Source organism: Atractosteus spatula, chromosome 14 (assembly GCF_055471065.1).
Source record: "Atractosteus spatula isolate fAtrSpa1 chromosome 14, fAtrSpa1.hap1, whole genome shotgun sequence".
NCBI lineage: Eukaryota > Metazoa > Chordata > Actinopteri > Semionotiformes > Lepisosteidae > Atractosteus > Atractosteus spatula.
Genome location: NC_142719.1, coordinates 42,080,802 through 42,100,715, shown reverse-complemented (window position 1 = coordinate 42,100,715; position 19,914 = coordinate 42,080,802).

The following is a 19,914-nucleotide window of genomic DNA, read 5'->3' as shown; positions in this document are numbered from 1 at the left end:
TATGGTGCGAATTTAAGAGTCTTTCGGAAAGTTTAAATGTTTCTCTGTGTTTCGGGAAAGTTGGGAATTTTGCTTTCCCTTTAAAAAATGTAGTTGGCTTGCAGTGGTGGAACAGGGAGTTCTGTGCGTGGCACAAAAACACAACTGTCTGGCACGGCCTGTGAGCTACGAAGGCTCTCTGAGAGGCGGTTATGCTGTAAAAACTGTTACAGCTCCTGAACAAACTCTAGTCAGGTAAATGGTTTGGAATAACATTTATGAGGCTTGAAGCGAGGGCTCGTTAGCAAAAACTCTGTTAATAGAGAATATTAAAATGAATGATGTGAGATTCTGGGAGATTGAATGGGTTCTTTTCTGCCATTTTAGAAAATACTCTGACATATCACAGCCAGCCAGTTATTTGTGGTGAAGGAAAACTGTGTTCTGTGCATTTGCACAAAAAAAATGCGCTTTTGATTCTCAGGCAAATTTCGTTCACCAAAAGAGAAGGATTCAGCTGTTCAAAAACATGTTGTAATTTCTGGTTCTTAAACAATTTGTCTAAAAGACAGCTTTAGCCAACTGCATCAGAGACTTTACTAGAATTTGCTGCCAAGAAATGGCTTGCATTGCAAATCAGCCCAGGTTAAAGAGTGACCTTACGAAAGGGATCTTGCACTGCTTGTAGACCTTATGCTTAATCAATGTTTGACAGCTGTCTGAACCTACATCACCACTCAAGCCTTAGTTTAAAAGTTAGGATTGGTGTAGTAAGCAATTCTTCATATTTGCTCTGTGGTTTTCGGCTGTTCTGTATCTATTTCTCAAAGAGGCTGTCTCGTAAGTGAAAAGACATTTATCATCATCTCCAGCCTTCATCAGCCCTCTGCTGCAGCCAGTGCCTCCTCAAAGCTTGTTGGCAGTCTTCTGTCTTCAGCCACCATCATCCACTTCACCCCCAGGAACATCTTGACTTCATCTGCTCTTAACAGGTGACATTCTTCAAGTCTTTTTTAGTCTCTTGAGAAGCCGGTTCGCTTTCTTTGTGGTCTTGCTGTGTGTCCTTCCCATTGGCTGCAATGGCAAACATGATATTCCTGCATGATATTATTTTTAATTTGAAACTGACAAAAGAAAAATGCATTATCATGACTCTTCTTGGTATTATAGAAAGAACTATTTAAGTTTCTAACAGCTCAATTGAAACAAAGGTTTAATTCTTAGTTAGCTAATTTATTGCGTGTCTTTCAGGGTTGCCTTTAACAGTCTGTTCCTTTAACAGTCTCAGAGGGTCCTGGAATGATGTAGTTAGCAGTACAAAGCTGATAGACCCCTCTGGCTCCCTGCTGACAGGTCATGAGGCACTGTTTAAAGACTCAAACTAGGTTATTTCCTCTAAGGTCCTTTTACAAACTTTTGTGACTGTGTGAAACTGTTATCTTGTGTGTTTGTGCTGAAAAGGTATTGCTGAAATTAGGTCATGGGGCTCACAGTTCATAACAGTGACAAGTTAGAGCCCTGTTGTGCTCAGAAGCTAGAACGCACGTTACCTCACAGAGTGTGAACTGGGGCTGTGAGCTGAGATGGCCAATATGCAGCACAGAACTCGAGCACCTTCATTGGAGCTGTTTCATAAAGATTTGCATCTTGTTTGCTTGGATCGAGGTGCCATGCAAGTCGATGCCTGTGAGTGATTTTCTGTTTGTGTGTATTAACCTGCCATCTATAACAACAGCAGAAAAGACAAATGGGCCCATTCTGCCCGCTGAAGTCAAAACTCCTAAGTGAACAGACTTGCCCAACTTATCTACCTTTTTCCTGCCAAGCGGAATTAAAACCCACAGGAATTTTATAATTTCTCTCAATTTTTTCAGGTTTGGGGGTGGGGGGGGGGGGGGACAAAACAAAAAGGAGAACAAAGATTCATACCAGGGTCAGGTAAAATATACACTCACAGGCAATTTTAATTCTACAAATTCCCAGGTCTTGTTTGTAAAGTGGACTCGTTTTTTTTTTTATCGTGTTATTGATTTTCCTTTTAGCCCAGTTCCTCCGTGCAGCTGTCCTTTCTTCTCAGGCCTCCTACTGAAGGCCCTGCTGTTAGCTTCAGCCCCTGCAGCTCAGATTTGATAAGAATCTGGGGCCTCGGAGAGTGGGGTTACATTCAAAAAAACCAGTGGAGCCAGTTTGGGGGCAACAAGAACAACTTTATTTGTCTAATGTAAGGCTTTACTGCGTCACTTGAATGTCCATTAGTCTCAGACCATTGAACGTCTCCTTGACTTCGGAGGCAAAAAAAACCAACACAAAATATAAAAGCTTTAAATTGCAGGCAATACCAGACTTACTGTCTCTACTGCCAACAGGCTAGTGACCCAAAAACAACTATGTTCTTGTAACCAGCACTGGTGGTGGAGAGGGTTGATCTTTTTGTGTTGAAGACTTTGTTTATGGATTACGTGCTGGGTTAGCGTTCAGATTTTGTGAGTGTAAATCTGAGGAATAAAACTAAGCCAGGCTGGACCTGGTCAGTACTGGGCTGGGAGACCTCAAGGGAAAACCTGTTAATCTTCTACGTGCAGCATCCTCTTGAACGTAAACACGTTTGTGATGTGATCAAAACAAGTTCAAATGGATGTGGTTCTGTACTTTCTTTCTCACTCGGGCTGTTATTTCCAGTACTTTCCGTCCTGTGTGTCTGGATAAACGGCCCTGGAGATGCGCTGGGTGTCAGGGGAGCAGAGGCCTGCTGGGATTGTGCGGCGCTGCCAGGTGCCTCCCCTCCTCAGAGGCGACTCACCTGTATTATTTTGGCTTGATATCCTTCCGATAATATTCCATATGCCGGGGGCTGTAAGCCCTCACACACTCCAGGACACGTGCTGACAGCAAGGAAAACCTGTGCCGGGGGAAATGGGCTGCAGCCACTGGCTTGGTTCTGATTGAGCAGCTTAGTGCAGTACTGTTTCCTGTTGTCTCTTAGAAACCTTTTCCATTTTGGAATGGGCAGGGTCTCTGTTTAAATAACCCGATCTTATAAGTTGCAGCTTTAGTTTTCTCAGTGGCTTTTTCTCTCACCCAGGAGTTCCACACTATGCCGGCCCAAAAATATCCAAAACAAGGGTACTTGAGGGAGCTGCATTCTGTGTCATAACATCAAATCTGTTCTCCCGTGGGGAGATTTTCGGCTCTTGTGGAACATCTACATGTTGTGATTCACTTCCTGCCAATACTGAGAGAGAAAAAAAGAGCAGCCCAGTGCTCTGTGTCAAGTCATTTTTGTCAATATGGCTGTTTGCGAGGCTGTAGGCTAACAGAAATTATTCTCTCTCACGTTGGAAAATTAAAATGACACATTGAAGCAGAACGTACAGTCCAGGCTTTGCAACTACCACAGAGAAGCAGGGTGTGGAAAAGAAACGTGATTTTCACTTGCGTCCTGGGTGAATGGCAGATGGGGACAAGAGGGGGTGGGTGTTCAAAGTGAAGGACAGGCCCATCATGTTCAAGGGACAGCTGGCATCTTCCTGGTCACCCTGGAAACTTTAGAACAGCAGGAAGCAGGAAGCACTGGGCCCTCTCTGGGTCAGGCAGGGGTCAGGTCTCGCGCTGCAGCATTATTTTTGAAAATAAGAGAGGAAGAAGAGCTCAAAACAACTCTCTCCCCTCATCAATCAGCCATTGAGAGGCCTGTCAAGAGCAGGCAACTGTCTGTGTGTTTACTCTCGGAGCGCCAAAGCCAGGATGTGGGGGCAGAGGGTTTACCAAACCTGTACTGCCGCCAGCGAGGGAAGAGAAAGAGGGAGAGTGAGGGGGTGTGGGCGGGGAGGGGGCTCCTGCTCAGGACTGTGTCTGAGCCCCTCTCTGTCAATTGGCAGGTTATTGTCCTGAATGGAGACATCCGGAGGTCAGTGCCTCTCCGTGTTTGAATCGGGGGCTGAAAAGCACCATTGAGAAGCAGAACGCAGCAGAGGAGGACAGCAGCCGAGGGCATGTATAGAGCCATCCGTGATTAGGCAGACTGAAAAAATAATACCAGGTCCTTTTCATCTTCTTAATCCTGAGCATCATCTTCCCTCTGGAAAACATATTAGTGTTCCCAAATGTAGATCAAATAAGATACAAATATTAGCTGTTCCCTTATTTATGAAAGCCACTTATTCCAAATGAAACGGCAAGGGTAAATGCAATTGTGTCAGTATAAACTGATTACGCTGTAATAAACTATGTATGAGTAATATGTGGTGAGCAGGGTGCAACGAGTCATGCATGTGCAGCAGAAGTGATGTGTAATGGTCTGTGATGTATTTTGATGTACAGAAGCGCCGTGTGTCCACAAAATCCCCCTAGGGGGACAATAAAAGTTTATCTTATCGTATCTTAACACTCTCACTTGAAAAGGGCTCTGAGCATGTGTGCAAAGAAAGGTCTTCTAGTGTCAAAACATGGAAAGCAGCTCGGGGCTGATTGATTTCCTTTATATTTTAAGCCTCCTTAATGGAGGGTGCTCCTTGGATAAAAACAAATCCAGTGTCTACAAAGAACACGCTCTGGAGTAACTGATGGAGTAGGGAGAGCAGCAGAGAGATGGTAGAATGCAGAGGTATTGCTGTGCAATAGAAAATACATTGTTTGGCAGCAAGAGGACAGAGCTCGCTGTCCTGCGACCAGGCTGCAGAGAGCACAGTGGTCTGGGTGATAGGAAACAAGAGAAACCGTTCTTGGGATGTGAATGAACAAGGCTGGAAAGAGCAGTACAAGTGGTGATTTTTATTTCTGGAAAAGCCTGGCAGGAAGTAAGTACAGGAATGTCAAGTCTCGTGAGCCAGAGTGTGAATTCCTGGGCCTGTTTTCTGTAAACAGAGAGCGAGGAGACCAGATCTGTCACTCTGAATGGGGGGCTAGGGAGGCGGGCCGTCACAACAGCGGAAAAGGAGAAGCAGGTGTAAGTCAGGGCTGCTGTAAGTAGTATCAGTGGACCAGTAGGTGGCGCTCTTCCACCTCAACCAGTATTTTTAGATCAGTGCCCCATGGTGCCATGTGGTAACATGGAGTCTTGTTTCAGGTCCGATATTAAATTGACGATTTGGTCATTAGAGATCTCGCGATCTCGCTGTTCCTAAGAGGAGGGGGTGTTAACTTCGTTAAATTCCTCTTTGTGTGCCATCTGGCAGCCCTGAAGTTCTTCTTTAGTCTACCTGGTGAAGCAGTTTCTCACTTCTCCGGAGGATCTGCTGTGCTGTGGGGCTGCTGGAGCAGAAGCTCTCCCGTTCATCAGTCGGGATGAGGTGCCGCTCTTGAGATGAAATTGGTGTCTTCTTGTACTGTATGTAAAGCACACTGGGGTGCTTTGCAAATGACATGTGCTTTAGAAGTGCAAGCAATCAATTTTTAATTAGAGTAATAAAGTATCAGTTGGTGTTCTATGAAAATGGCTCCAGTTATCTGTGGCATGTAGAATGAAGTATTCATTCCAGCGATGGCCTGCTATCTGGATTTTAAGGAGTGCAGTCAGGCCCTTGTTAGCCTACATCCTGTAGGTATAACGTGACCTTCAACAAGAACATTTAACTCAAGTAACAGCTTGGACTATTTGATAACCAACACTCTAGAAAATCTTCCTTGAAGCTATTGGATTGTGCTGATCACCTGCTTTGATACAGTATGGTATTGATATAGGAAATTACACCCCAAAGATTAAACAGTCGTTTCACTGTCAAGCACATTGACTCCCATGACCCGCTAGTTTGCAAGAAACCTTATACGGAAATGAATCCCCACTAAAATCTTTTAGTGACTTTCCATAGTACAAAACATTTTATACTTCCTCTTTTCTGTGCATCTGTGTTTATCTTTTATAAATTTGCCGTCCCATAAAGCGTGCTATATAAAAGAACAGCAGTGTCATTTTCAAAAATGTTTCCTCTTTGAAGCCTATCTCAGATTTAAAACCCAGAATAATGGGGCCAACTTTTTTTCTGTGGATTTATTATGGAGTGGGAGGTTTGCCACAGAGCAAATAAGAATGACAAACTCTGCAAAAAATTCAAATAAACTATTGGGTTTAAACTTTGAAGGAGACAACCGCTGGCTTGTCACGGACGCCAGCAGCATTTCACAATGAGTTATTTCCTGAGCTGCTTGTTCCAGAGAAATAATAAAAACTGAAGCCAAATACATGAGTGTTTTTTTCTCTCTCTTTGTGTTCCGCCGCAGTGCTTGGATTGTTGTTTGCTCACAAAAGAGCAGCCTTGCGTATCCGTGGAGAAAACACTTAGCCGTGCTGTTACTCGTGAAGGGGGCGAGTGTGGGCGAGAGGGCTCGCGGCGCAGAGCGCCCGGCGGAGCTGGGGGGGGAGAGGAAGGGAAAAGTGCTGGGGCGGACAGGTAAGAGATTGCGTTTGCTCGGCCCTGATCTAAACACCTGCCTGTCGGCATACCTCTGCTGACCCAGGTCCCCCGTTCGCGCCCCGGAGCCGCAGACACCAGAACGAGGGAGAACAACAGTAGGGTGACGATGTGTCATCGCCTCCTGCCCTGGCAGCCCCTATCCGACGGTATCTCCCGCACACTGCTGGTCTGAACGGCACTTTTCCCCTCTGGGGCTGGGGGCTGCAGGGAACCACGGCAGACTAGCATATCCGGGGGAAGAACAAAAGCACGGTCATCCAGATTGTTATTGTAGGGGTGTTACCCCGCCATCCTGGCCAAATTTCCCCCTGGCCTTTATGAATCACGGCCTCCTAGTAATCCCCCTCTCTGAACTGGCCTCATCACTCTGCTCTCCTCCCTCCTGAGAGCTGGTGTGTGGGGAGCGGACTGGCGCATCATCCAGGTGGGGCTGCACACTGGTGCTGGTGGAGGAGAGTCCCCATTACCTGTAAAGCGCTTTGAGTGGAGTGTCCAGAAAAGCGCTATATAAGTGTAAGCAGTTAATATTATTGTTATTGTAATTGTAAACCGGCATGCATAAGGTCTGCTAGCCTGGGGGTTTACTATCCACTTAGAATACAGGTAGGTGTGCTTGGAGAGCAAACGTGGTCATTGCAGTGGTCGAGGCAATGTGGGTCTGAAGTAGAGAGGCTTGTACTCCTGTCTTGCACAGGGTTTGAGGAACTGGGATGGGTCCTGGGGCTCTGGAATAATAGCATGCAGATATGAGTGGATACAGGTGGGCTACGTTGGAAGCTACTGTATAAGACTGTATTTGTACAGCACCTTCCAATCCTGAAATGCTGCACCGTTTAAGCTCACCTAAGCTAACAGCTCAATGCGAGTCACACACTCGGGTCGTTAGTTATTGTCAAGGTGGCTCATACTGTACATGGAATGTGAATGGGTCTCTGTGTGGTACAGAACTATAAGAAAAGGGCAGAAGGGGTTAACTCGTCCCAGGGCAATCGTGAGGCCCGATTCGGCCATTAGTAATCCCTTACAGAGTTATCCAAGCGTTTTATTACATAATCGCTTTCCTACTTATGAATCTTGAATGGGGATTAGTCGTCACAGACACTGCCCTCCCTGTAGCCGCAGAGACGAGGGCCTGAGCCTGGGTGCCGGTACAGGTGGCTGGAGGGCTTGAGTTACTCAGAGACGAAAGCTTCTACAGCCTGTGCCCCCTCCTCCTCCTCCTCCTCCTCCCCCCTCTTCCCATCGTGTTCCTGCAAATTCCTCAGGATTACACTTTAATTCTCCTGACAGATGGGCACATTTATATGTGCCCCGGCCCAGGCTGGGGGTAAACACAGCAGCACCTGTTGAGGGCAGGGTCAAAGCCCCCCCCAGTTGCCTGCAATGGTGGGAGCACGCAGGACAGTACGGCCCTGCAGAGCCCGAGAGGCAGTGTGTGTCACAGCTGGCTGGCCTGTGCTCAGCTATTTAGGTGCTCATATTTACTCATGCAGATTACTCAGTGCTGTATTCAAATCATGTGAAACATGAATCAGATGACACACGTGAAAGCCAAGGGGCTGTGCATTAATAACTGAGACCAGGAGGCGTTTCCTCACACAAAGGTTGGTGGAGGTGTGGAACAAGCACCCCTGGCCATGTGGCTAAAACTCTGGCTTCTTATCAAGAGCTGGGTGAGATCCTCACATCAGTCAGCCATGAAAACTGAACTGAACTGGTCAAATGGCTTTCTCTCTTTTGCAACATCTCTTACAGTCTATAGTGCCCGACCTCTAAACACAGAAGAATGCCCACCTCCAGACCTGTGGCACAAACATGCTCTGCCTGCCTCGGTCCTGCTGTCAGTGAATGCCACCCTCCGGCTGCAGTGTTTCCTGTCTGTGCTCTTTTGTGCTTTGTGTTGTGTACCGTACACATTCTCTTCCAGTCAAAGCTTTGCCTTCATCTTTGGCGACCTCCAGGATTGGCAATGGGTCTTGAAATTCGCGGTTTCTCTTTCAAGCTGGGTGTCAGCTTGCCTGATATTCTGAGCTGCTCTGCAGAAGGTGAAGTTACACACACACACGGGGAAAAACTTCATTCACTCGGAAAGGCTGCCTGTGGGGTGCAGTGATTAAAGGCTTTGTGTTTAATTGAGACTGAACATACATAATGTTCAAGACATGCAAAAATAAATCCTCAGACTGCGCAATATTCCCAGCAGATGAATCACATTAGGGGGAAACTCAAACCTAGGACACCACCCCGAGTTGAAACGACTCAGGCCAGCCGACAGGTGAGCAGTGGATGTTAAATGCAGGCAGAAAATGCTGCTGTTTTAACCTCTTGCACTTTTCCCGAAACTGCTCCCCTGGGGGCCCGCGTTATTGCATTAGGAGGCCTGCCCCCTTACTTTGATCTTCCGAATCTGGAGCGGGCCGGCCGCCTCACTGGGGGAGAGGGAGCCCGCGCCCACGGTGAGCCCCCGAGACCGGAGGGAGAGTGGGCAGGGACCAGGGCTCCGCGGACAGCGGGGTTTCAAAGCCCTCCTGCCCCAGGCTGGCAGGCCGCCACCCCGCCGCGCGTGAGCCGACAGATGTTTGAAGAGTGAAATCTAGGCCTCACGAGCTCACCGGCACACAGAGCGCTGCAGCGGACTCAGGTGTCGCCGGGCTTGAGAGAGTTAGCTCACGTCTGTCTCAGTCACGCGGGCCATGTTGGCCATTGGAGGAAGGGGCGTAGATGAGAAAGCAGTGTGGCACTCATGCCCAGCAGCTGGCATGTGACTGTCCCCACTGGCAGCAGACCGCCAGCGTCCAGTTCAGAGCAACCAACCGACTCGCTCTGCACCCCAGGAGAGGGGAGTCTCCTCGAAAAAATGAGCAACAGGCACCCTGCACCCTGTCCATCAAAGTGGAGCTTCGACTGAACGGCTTCTTTCAATAGTCTTTAGAAAACGCAGCCTGAAAGTGAAATGCTTGTAAAATTTGGCCTTTGCTATGACCAGGACTCTTTCCTGGGATCCAGCTGAAATGTTCAAACCACAGCAGCTTCTCAGGAATCAGCTCCATGGGTGTCCACATCCTATTGCATAAGGCAGAAAGAGATACAAAATTAAAAATGTATATTACAGAACATTTTCTTACTTTAATCCAATTGTGTATTATTGATAAAAGGTTATTATCATAGAGAAGCGTGAGACTAGCTATGAGTTATATGTACAGTAAGACCCTTCAGCTCATCTGTCCGGTTTGGTTTTAAGCTAATTGACCCCGGGGTCTCATCCAGGTCTCTCTTGAAAGAAACCAGGGTATCAGCTTCAACAGCACGGCTTGTTCCATACTCCTACAACCCTTTGTGTAAAAAGTGCCTGAAGTGTTCTCAGTTTTAAATTCCACTTCCAACTCTTCCACCCAGTTTCCACTTGTGTCCCGTTTTGTGTCTCTCTGTTCATTCGGAAGAAGTGCGCTGGGTTGACTAGTTCAAAGTCTCTCAGGATATTCAGGCCTCGTAATCTTTCTTGCGTGTTCAACACTTAAAAGGTTCAGTTCCTTCAGTCTGTCAGTGTAAGACATTGCTTTAAAACCCGGGATGTATCAGGTTGCTCTTCTCTGGACAGCTTCAGGAGCAACAAAATACTTCCAAAGACATGGTGACTACATTTTTACACAACTTTCTAAATGTGTCCTTCTTCGTGCATCATACAATTTAAACAACAAACTTCAGATAACTTTCTATACTTTAATTAGATATCCTAACACTTTGGTTGTTTTTATATCTTATAAAATCTTTTATTTTCTCAACTCAATCTTTATCACAGACAACATTTTCTGCTTTGAACTGAAACTGAACTGAGCACTGAAAACAGAAATGAGCACAAATTTCAAACAAGCATGTCTTGCGCTTGGTGGATGCATTCTAACCTGTGCTGGCAATTTAGTGCCCCGCATTCTTTGCTTTTTATAGACGAAACGTTAAAATACATGTATTTTTTCAGGCATGTCTTTCCTTTTTGCATCAGTTGTATTTTTCACTATCTCTTAGTTTTAAGAACCATTTTAAAGGACCAGCTGGGAGACAAACGCTTAAAATGAGGCTCTTTTGGCATCACTGAAGTTAAGGAAGAAGACAAAAAGGTCTTTGAGATTTCCTGTTGTACCTATAATAAGCACCTTCCCTGGTCACCACTCCACAATGGACGCACTGTGCAGCTGTGAGAGAAATGGCCCGTGCACAGCTCTCTGGCCTTCTCACTGGTTGGCTTTAGCCACCCGGAGCCCGAGCTCTGCACAAACACACAGACACCCCTGGACATCTCCTCACTGCTGTGGACTGACTTAAGAAGCTTATGTCTTCTCTTTTGTGAGAAAAGGAAACAGGGTGAATGGATGAAAGAAAACAGGGGGAAGAATAAGTGCATCCTCCTTTATCCCACCATCCCTCGGGAGGTGACAGGAATTGTGGAATTAGAGGGGAAAAAAAAAAACAGGAGAAAGCTTTTTTTCCTAGTGCTTGCCTAACCCGTCATATTCCGTTTGTTTTCTGGGTGTCAGCAGCCTGGAGGAAACGTCCGTCCAAGCCTGCTAGATTTTAATACAGCCAAACTTTTTCTAGCAGATGAGGTCAAACAGCGATATAACTTATCCAAGAGCCATGCATCTGTAAGAAAAAGCATTCGAACTCTTTTGTACTTGCTAGGGCTGCTAGTATGTGAGACTTACTTTCTTCATCCAGCTGCTTGGGAACTGTAAGAGCAGTCAGCGGGGTCTGTTTCTTACTCGTATCGCAGAAATCAGAGGGGCCAAAACCAGCTCAATGGCGTTTCAGGACATGCCCTCTCTGGAAGGCTGTAGTCACATCACATCACTGAGCCAGGCACTTGCTTTGGATCAGTGGGAGCCAGACTGCAATCAGTCTCATTAAAGTCAATTTCAACCTTAATCATTGTGTGGAAAAAGGAGGCTCATAAAGACATGTAGTTTTAGCAGGAATGCTTAAACCTGTAAGCCTTCCATTTACAAAAATGTGTTGAATAATTCCTGCAAAATCCCATGTAATTGCATGGCCCAATGAAAATGTACTGCTCAGATAATGAGAAAACATCTGGCAGTGTGAACCGGTCTAAAGGATCAGCAGAACTTTCAGAATATTACAATGCAATGCAGTGAGTGCGAGGTTCCCCTTCTGGGGACAACCTGATGTAAAACTTGATATGAAGTCAAACAGCACCGAAAAACGTATTTTTATATGTCTTCTGCACACCGGAGCCAGGAAGTCCTCTCTCGGAATGCCAGCGGGCTTCCCTGTCGCTGTGCTCACCATGCTTTGACAACTCTCTTCACACTGCCCGGCCAGCTGTAAAATTGGGCTGAGAGGCGAGAGCCCCCCGCGGAAAACCAAGGTGTCGCTCTCCCTCGGATGGGCTGCTGCTAGCGACCCCTGAAACTGCACAAAGGGGGCACAGCGTGCGCACGTGATTCCTGCTTCCTGTGACTTCTTCCGCGACGTCGCGGCTTCCTGTCCGGAGATACTCTGCTTCACGCGGTATTCCGGCTTCATGACACGGGCATTGTGCAGCACTAAACACACACAGATTAGCATCACAGTCCCTCTAGGAAAGCTGTCGGCATTGCAGCTTCCTCCGGCGGAGATCTGCTACGTGACCCATCCCGTTCCAGCTTCACCACATACAAACATGCTAAGAAAAACCGAGCAGCACCGAAAAACACGTTCTGTGGCACAAGAGTTTGTCTCGACCGGGACAGTGACAGCTGTTGTGTGTCGAGGGCTGGGAAACTGCACTAATTTTACATCTGAATCCTGTCTAGCTGTGCTTCACTGCACCGAAGGAATAAAAAGCAGTAAAAATAAAAATAAAAATAGTGGATTTAAGGACCAAAATCCTCATTCTTTATCCAGCAGACAGTGTAAGGGTCATTGCTTATGGCCTTAAAGAGCTAGTCTTTTTGGCTCATGAACTTAGTGCCTATAGTCCCAGTTCCAATTTTAAGGAATATGCTGCACACGCTAAAGATAAAGTGAATTTGAAAAACTGAACTGGAAATGGAGATCTCAGCTGTACCAGAAGCTACTGTAGAGAAACAATTTATTTTCAACAATGACAAGCCACAGGAACAGTGAAGCGTAATGTGTATGGTTCGAATTTCTGCATGATTTTCTTGTGCCTGCACAAGAGAACGACCCAGGGAGCTCTTTCCTGATTTCTGGAATGCCTTCGGCTCCTTGTGAATCAGATACATCAAAGCCTTTCGAACAGGTGCACCCACTGAAGCATTTAACAGGCTGGTGGAGCCTCCACCAGGAAGGGAGAGTTCAGCTGGGCTGTGTTTCATTACAGCTGGACTTCCTTCCTGTGTAACTCTGGTTCTGAGATGTTTTCTCATCTGGCCTGTCCTTGGGAACTGACTTTCGTTCTTTTCCTTTTATGCTCCTGCCGATGGGGGCAGCACGGGGGTGCCGGGGTCAGTATTGCTTCCTCGCAGCGTGGAGTTCGTATGTTGTCCCCCTGTCCGTGTGGGTTTCTTTCTGGGAGCTCTGGTTTACTTCCACAGTCCAAAGACTATCGATACGTCAACTAGGTTCTGGGGAAGACGGGCCCTGGTGTGTGTCTGGGCCCCCCCTGCTGCGCCCTGCGATGTTCACTCTCACCCTTGATTGGACAAAGCCATTCGAAAACGGCTGGAGGCATCCTCTTGGCGAGGAATCACAGCTGGGGTTTGGGCTGCCGGTGCAGAGGCTGCAGGGGAGGCCCAGTCAGTGCAGCGCGGCCAGGGCTCCAAGCCCATGGCACCGTAGAACAGGTCCCTTCAGAGACGGAGTTTCTCATGTCACACCACCAGATCCCACGCACTGTGATCCTTGTGCCAGCACGAGAGGAATGACAGCTGCGCGTGCTTTCTTCGGCCTCGTGCACTGCCAGGCCCCTCACCGTTCTGCCCACTGCAAAGTCCATGGTGCCTTGCAGGAGAATTAGCATCACTGAAAGGCTTGATGCAGCCCTCGATGACAACATTGGCAGCTTGAGAGGCAAGGTGAGAATTCACTGCGCAGTTTAAGCCAGTAAAGGCCCTAGCAGCTCTGAGCTTGGTCTCAGACATCGGCACTGCAGGAGAGCACAGCTCTGAGCAATCGCTTGTGCTGGCAGAGAGTGTGATGTACATGATGGTCCCTTATATACATGGTGCATGGACTAGCTCCCACTGTTACTCAGCTCTCACTCCCCCAGATGTCATTCACAACAGCAAATAACTGGTTTAATTACGAACTCAGGTCGAATAAAGACCAGAAGACTCTGGTCCTCAAGGAGTGGAGCTGAGAAGCTCAGGAGCAGTGTGACAGTCTCGTTTAAGTCGAACCCAGAGGAAATTAGTATAGTCCTGTTAGCAAAAGGCAGCTTCAGTAACTTCTTCAAAAGAGCTCTGAAACATTCAACCAAGGGGCACACAAGCACACAGCAAAGCCAACACAGTTGCGTTAAAGAGCATGTTGTGAGAGGCTACTGTAATATTGTTTTCCCTGTAATATCAGACTGAGGGGTCAGTGTTTCGCTGGGAAAAGAGGATCCTTGTTTCTTGTGGTGCCTGCAGAAAATGGAAGATTTGAATCCGGACTCCCAGCACTGGCTGAAAGGAGACAGTGAGGTGTGACATGCTGTTACTCAGACTCCTATCGCAAGAGCGCTGCTCATGCCAAGACTAGCCTCTCACCTGCAACCCTGCGCTGTTTCCTTAGGCAGCGCGGAGTGTGAAGGAGCTCTGTGTCTGTGGGAACCCACTAACAGGATTACTGACAGTCTGGGAAAAGGCTGAGCGTTACTAATTTCTCCCCTCCTTTGAAACAAATGTGGGGGAATTGGCAACGAAGGTTATATTTCATAATCCTCGGCTTTCCCCTCCCTGAGGTCCATCTTAAATTTTAAAGACTTTTTTTTTTCTTTCCTGCTGCTCCAGGAGGAGTCTCCGTTTCTCCCTGCTTGTGGATTTTGCCGGGCTCATGCAGGCTTTGCCGAACTCGGGCACAATGAAGCTGTGGCTGCGGGAGTTCCCCGCCGTGCAGCCCAAGCGCTGCGCACGGGGTTCCAGCAGATCCGCCGCCGCAGCGGGGCTCTGTCAGGCTGGGCTCTGTCAGGCTGGGCCCTGTCAGGCTGGGCCCTGTGCGGCTGGGCTCTGTCAGGCTGGGCCCTGTCAGGCTGGGCCCTGTGCGGCTGGGCCCTGTCAGGCTGGGCCCTGTGCGGCTGGGCCCTGTGCGGCTGGGCTCTGTCAGGCTGGGCCCTGTGCGGCTGGGCCCTGTGCGGCTGGGCTCTGTCAGGCTGGGCCCTGTGCGGCTGGGCCCTGTCAGGCTGGGCCCTGTCAGGTTGGGCTCTGTCAGGCTGGGCCCTGTGCGGCTGGGCTATGTCAGGCTGGGCTCTGTGCGGCTGGGCCCTGTCAGGCTGGGCCCTGTGCGGCTGGGCTCTGTCAGGCTGGGCCCTGTGCGGCTGGGCTCTGTCAGGCTGGGCCCTGTCAGGCTGGGCCCTGTCGGGCTGGGCTCTGTGCAGCGCCCTCAGACCCCACACAGGGAAGGTCAGATTCCACTGGAAGGGTCTCCACACATACTGTTTGAACTTTGCAGATTCCCCACCTGCTCGTGTGGCATCGTGTTACACGGTGGGATTGTGGAACGCGTGATGCACAAACACGCACCCCGCCAGATGGGCTTGACGGGCCGAATGAGCTCCTCTTATTTGTAGCCTTCCCTGCGTTCTCATGTTCAGACAAAGCTGAGTTTATTTCGGCCCCTCTTCTTCTTCCCGCGTCTAGATGCTTATGGATCAGAGGAGCTCTCGAAGGGTCTTTGGGACATTTCTCCGGTGGCACAGACTTTCCATAAAGCAGCGTTTTGAGTTTTCATCCCCGGACTCACTTCCTGTAAACCCTGATTTTGCAAAACAGCTCGAGATATGAAAACATCAGATGACCACGGCAGCCTGTGTGCTCTAAGGTGCTGACCTCGGCGTTGCACAGCGCACCCTGAGGACAGGTTGACTGCAGTGTTGACCTGTAGCCGGGCGCAGGATTCACGACAACAGCTGCCTGGGCTCGCAGGGCTGTCCAGGGACCTCTGAGGTCAGCGGGGGTCTGCCGTTCCCCTGGACACATAGTGTGAGATTCAGGCATGGTGGAATAAACAGGAGTGGAACAATACCTAATTGAGAATAGTGCCTTAATTGGACATAGCTGAGCAGGAGAAGGGATGTATCTGAAGGCCTTGTTTTATGTGTGATTACAAGATTATCATCTTTGATAATCTGGTGTGCGTCTAAATTCTCTCTCATTTAATTGTTCATTTTCTTATCTATGTTATCTATTGCACTGGGAGAGTGCTAAACCATTTTCTTCACGACAAGAGAATGAGTCTCCACCGTACAGTTGTTAATGAGAAAAGGGCCTGCTGATATTACAGACGTGTGTCTCAGATGGGGGGGGGGGGGGGGGGGGGCTTCCAAAATGTAGAAATACAACATGAAGAATTCTGGGTGAAATCGAGCCTTCCTCACTCTCTGTCACACACACAGACTCCATATTGTGCTCTGCGGAGTGGAACTGATCCTCAGGGATAATATTTTCCCAGAAGTGGGTTCCTCACCCAGACGCAGCATGCTCGGTGAGTGTGTGCATGGGCTGCAGGGGTTGTGAAAGCTGGTGGTTCATTGCAGAGCTAGGATCTGCCCCCCTCCAACCCCAGCTATCGCCCTCCCATCCGTACCTCCTCCCCCTCACGCACTCGGAGCCCCCGCACGGCTGAAAGATGTTTTCAGCTGTCACTGCTGACTGTGTGAGTGGCTCTTTGTTTCTTGAGCACCGTGAAGAACTGGCTTCGTCCTCTTCCAGTCCCTGCATGTCCCCTCTTAGAGCAGAAGCGCAGGTCAGGGGGAGCTCACCTCTCTCAGCCCGGCACGAAGGACACTCCTTGCTGCTGACCATGGGTTTTTTTTTGGCTTATGCTTCACTTCCAATAGCTAACAACCGTGAGGTGAGGCTGCATCTGATCCTGTGTTATTACATTCTTGCACAGGTGCTCTGCTGAGGCTACAGGCTACCTTGGTCTGATGGTAAGAACAGATAAATTTGTTAGCAGCTCAAACAAGAACAAGAGCAGTTAGGAACAACACCAGGCTGCTCTGCTCTTGTCCCTCAAGGGATTACCAGAGGTGGAAGAGATCCCCAAACATGTTTCATTAATTTCTTGAAGGACAGTGGTGTCTGCGTCAGCAATTTGGTTGGGGACCTTGTCCAGACGCCTGTAATTACTTTTGTAAACTGGAGCCTCCTTTTTTTCTGTTCACAGTGTTTAATTTCCTCTTGTGTGCCCACTTCTTTGAAGTGAAGTGCTTTGAATTCTTGAATCAAAACCCCTCGTAGCCACCCTTCCTCAAAACCCAAGAGGTCACCCCTGTTTTTGATGCTGAGGGCGGAAACGAAGCAGCTCAATGGGATTACCTACCTCACCCACACAAGATCGTGAACTGTGTATTGGGGTATTCAGATACATTTGAACACTTAAACGCTGACCGTAGCTGAAAGTTTTCGGTTACTGATTTCATCTAAAGCAGTTTTGCTAACAAAAAGGAGACAAAACGAATGGGCTGTCATCACACTAAGACACCAATGCCTGCAGTATTTTCTGAAAAGAATCTGTCCACTCTGTATCTGTTTGGAGATTGGCGGACTTCAGTGAAGATAAGGGAACGATAAGGCTCCCCCAGCCAGCCTCCCTGTGCTTCTCCTTCTTCTTACTGTTTCCAAGCCTTTGACCAGTCTCTTTTGCAGCACGCACCCAAGTTCAACTTAAGGACTTTTGTAGATGTCCCACATTCAACTTAAGGACACTTGAGATCTCGTTTACTCATCTTTTGTTGGAGTGCTAAAAGTTCATGATTGAAGCAAGAACAAAATATTCATACTCACCTTGGTGAATTTAAAAAATCACCTCTAGCATTTCGTTGAACTCAAATGAAAATGTCTCTCTCCACGTCCAAGCCAAACCCACTATCAGGGTGGGGACTGGTGAATGTGACAGGCCGCCTAGCGCTGCACCCTGAATGGCGTGTTTTACAGCACAGAACTGATTTCCTGCCTCCGTGTCGACCGGTTCGGCACACAGGCCGGTTTCACACGGGATTCAGCTGACATGGAGAGCGAGGGAGGGGTAGATCTGTAACTAGATATTCACTGATCTGTTTGCAAATGAAGAGAGAAATCTCGTGGAGTCAGAAAACCCAACTGGTGGTCAAATCTCCGGTGCGTGTGACTAATGGGAGGAACTGAGAAAGAGGCCTCTTGACAAATGACATTCTGATAACCTAATAAAGAGTGCATTCCCTGCGGCTTGCTAGTATTAATTAACATCTACCTGATATCAATCAGATTATATATTTCCATTATTTATTGTTAAATGGTATAATTAATCACGGGAAACGTATGACCAAGGCTAGTATGTACAGTAGATGTCCCACATTATTGATTTATCGGCAGTAATAAGCCATGACCGATCACCTTTGATGGGGTGGCGTGCTATTCACAGCCTCTCTCGAGTTAGCTCACACTTTATTTTCTCAGGGAAGGGAGAAAGATGCCCAGCTGGGGAGTCAGTATATCCGTGCCCGCCGCGCATGAGCGTGACATCAATACGACAGATTCTGAGGACCTGAGGATGGGAAGGCTTTCCAAGCTCCGAGCTCAGCCTGCAGAAGCTGGGGCGGGCAGGAGATACATATTCCTGTGGCCCGGGGTTGGGTGTGGCAGAGGCGCGCAGTCTCTCGATGGCATTGCTCAAGGCCTCCCTCTGAGTGGGTGAAACCAGCGGTGTGGTTTGAGGTGTCTGCCCAGCAGGAGGGGGGCTGGAGGGGGTGGGGGTTCGGAGACAGGTTAAGACAGACCGGGGGTCTGACCGCGTGTCTGCTGATCTGTTCTGGTTAATGAACTTCGTGGCGGTCGTCGTCACAGCTGCGATAACAGACAAGCATTCAAGAACCGGACAGCACGATAGAAATAAGCAGGACAGGAAGAAGGACAGAGAGAAATGGGGGAGAGGGCACGGAGAGAGAGAGAGAGAACGGAATGCCACTAGCAACCTCCTCTTCCTCACGGCTGGTGCCAGGCTCTGCCCGCTGGGGTACACGGGGGTCCACAGGGTGGGTGTGGGTTATTTCGAGGTGCTGGTTCCTGCTGTGGCGGGTGTGGGAGGCCGGAGGAGCTGGAGCCAGGCGCAGGCTGCGAGGTGTGAGTCACGAGGTGTGGCCGCCGAAGCCGTTGGTCACCAGATCTGGGCGGTTAATGCCGAACAGATGCGGGAGATGCTTCTGTGCGCTCGCGGCCAGAGCAAGGGGAGAATGAAAATGCCTCCAATGATGAGATAATGCGCTGCCGATAGAGCCAGCTTTTCACTGCTGTGGTGCGTCCACATTCAGAGGTTTAACCCCGCTGTGGCCAGAGAAGCCCAGCTGCAAATATTTCGATGAGCAAAGCTTATCCTAAGGTGTGGATATAAATGGGGGAGATTTTTCAGTTCTCCCTTTTCTTAAATTTTATCTAACCCTTTGAGATGTCACAGACACTCTGAGCAATAGGTGTCAAACTATGAATTTCAGAAGGAGCCTTAAGGAGTCTGTCCCATTCCAACTGGAGTCACCCAATGGCAAACAACAGCTTCAGCAGAACAGCAGAACAGCGGACCATGAAAACTACAGTTACATCAAAGTTCTCTGACAATGGCAAGATATTTTTTTCAAGACATCGTTTTTGCATTTAAAATATTAAGAACTACACCGTGATAGTAACTCTTATTGCAGCTAACACAGAATCAGATGCCCAGGCGTCTGTGGCAGTGCAATTTAAACTGTATCTTTTGTTTAGCCAACCAAAGCGAAAGATAAATCAAGGCATATTTAACTAAAGTCAGTTGAGAATAAATCCTTGTTCACAACGACAGTGTGGAGAGTACCTACGTGAACACATCAGGATGTTTTGCAGGAGTGATCTGCATTTGCTCACAGGTACAATAGCCGTCAGTGCAAGGATGTGAACTCACAAAGTCAGAGCTCTGACCACGACTCCCTGGACCTAAATTGAGATATAGAGACAATAAGAAGGTTTTCTGCAGAGACACAGGACGCTGCCCATGGTTTTTATAGTGTCTCCTGGGACCAGACTGAAAGGTTACAACAACATGCACCTGTAGTCTAAAAACATCTGTGAGCAGTCACATGTGGCTCTCTCATTTAGCTTTCACCTTAGGTTTGCATTTTAAGGTTGCAGTACAAAAACAACTAGACAGATTACTTATCAGTAACCTAGTACTGACTACATAATAATAAATACTTTTCTTTATGTTTTATGCTAGAAAAAGGCTTGAGATAAATACCAAATGCCATTGGTGTACATCTACTTAAAGTTCGTGTCTGAATCCGTTTGTTAAATTGCATTGTTCTTTGTTTAATAAATTGCCTTTTGCAGGTCAACCAAAACTACTTGGAATTAAAGTTTTGCTG